The sequence below is a fragment of the Octopus bimaculoides genome, chromosome 2, assembly GCF_001194135.2.
Source record: "Octopus bimaculoides isolate UCB-OBI-ISO-001 chromosome 2, ASM119413v2, whole genome shotgun sequence".
NCBI classification, from domain to species: Eukaryota; Metazoa; Mollusca; class Cephalopoda; order Octopoda; family Octopodidae; genus Octopus; species Octopus bimaculoides.
The window spans coordinates 185,250,268-185,251,846 of record NC_068982.1 but is presented as its reverse complement, the minus strand read 5'-3'; the positions used below and the strand labels follow the sequence as shown (position 1 = coordinate 185,251,846).

Below are 1,579 nucleotides of genomic sequence, written 5' to 3'. Positions count from 1 at the left end.
CACACACACACACACACACACACACACACACACACACAAAGAAAGCGAGACAGACAGATAGACTGACAGAGAAAGAGGCATTAGTGATGTGTGATTTTTCCAAGTTAACGTATATGGAGGATTTCCCAAATCCAAACTTGAAGAGAATTAGGAAGTGAAAGGTCAGTCTGGTTTAATCCTGTATGCAGTCTAGATATTTCCATTCTAGGAGCTTCCTGACACTAATTTGAAAGCATTTTCTAAGAGCCTATAGATATCAAACATCAAGGTCAGTTATGGATGCTTAGATAATATCACTTCCAACATTGCATGCTACAGGTCTCATGCACACACCCACAAGATATTAACTGCCAAAATTCTACCAATTGGAAAGATCCTATTTCTCAAAAACTGGAATTTATGGAGCCACTCTCGTGGCATCTAGTAGCGTCATGAAACAACATGACAGTCAATGACTCTAGAAAAGATACATGCAACTCCTGCACTCTTTCTGGTGTAGGGAGAACTGCTTTTCTGTCCCACTTCATTGGGTGACTCAAGGACCATTGAAACAACTTCCCCAACTTAGAGCATCTTTGACTGGGCCTCTCCTTATTCACTTGGAGCTTGTAATTACCAACCCTGCCTCTGGTGAGGAATTGCTCCATCCATAGAAAGACTAACCTATCTTGCTGTTGCCACTAGAAGTACACTCTGTTAATGAACTTGCTGATTCCTCAGATATAGTATTCTAAGCCTTACCGGTTCACACACAATGGCAACGTATATAATCCCTCCTGCCTATTGAGATTACTGCTTATTATCACTCATACAGGTCATGCAAACTTATGTCACCTGACACCATCAAAGGGGTTACCTTCCCATGTAATAACTATTGTTGCTGAAATTCCACACCCTACAGAAAGACAATTAATTGATGCTAACATAATGTCTGCCTTACTACATGTATTATCCAGTGTAATGAGCTAATGTCACTGAAACATTATACTCTGCAGAATGCTAAATGAAACCACTTAGACTAATACTAACATAATCAATGTCATTGTGAGTGCAAAAACAGCCATATGGTCTGAACTGACCAGTGGAAGCCTAAACTACTCTCACCTAGAAACAGGTCAGATATGGGGGCATATGCTGTTGCAGTGCATCACTGAAATTACCATTTATCGGTATTCACTTAGGAGTCCGACAGTCCGTATCTGAAAGTTTTAGTTTTCTTCTGGAGTTTTGTTTTAACGAGGAGCTTTTTCCCTCTTTCTCAAAGGCTGTCATTACTTACGAGACAGTACTTCTTGATACATCAAACGTTTCAGCTGTTTTTGTTACGCTAGCGCCTGCCATAGGAGCACCAACAATTTGACCTCTTTGAAAGTCTGATAGATCTGTCATTTTAATGAATTTTAATTACCTTTTTCTGATGATATCTTAAAAGAAACAGCAATTTTAACAAAACATATTAAGCAACACTAATAATAAATAAAAAAATATAAAAATAAACGAGCTTTTGACAGTTTTTATAGATATTTAAAAATTATGATGTTGGTGTTTCCATTATTTTGCCCAACCCCTGTAGATGTAT

The 1,579-nt window shown here is 38.2% G+C and overlaps 1 protein-coding gene across 2 annotated transcripts in view; it reads left to right on the top strand.

The window, feature by feature from the left end:
- The window catches only part of LOC106875380 (acetyl-CoA acetyltransferase A, mitochondrial), a 73,112-nt gene that overhangs the window by 33,117 nt on the left and 38,416 nt on the right, over positions 1–1,579 (top strand). The window lies entirely within an intron of this gene.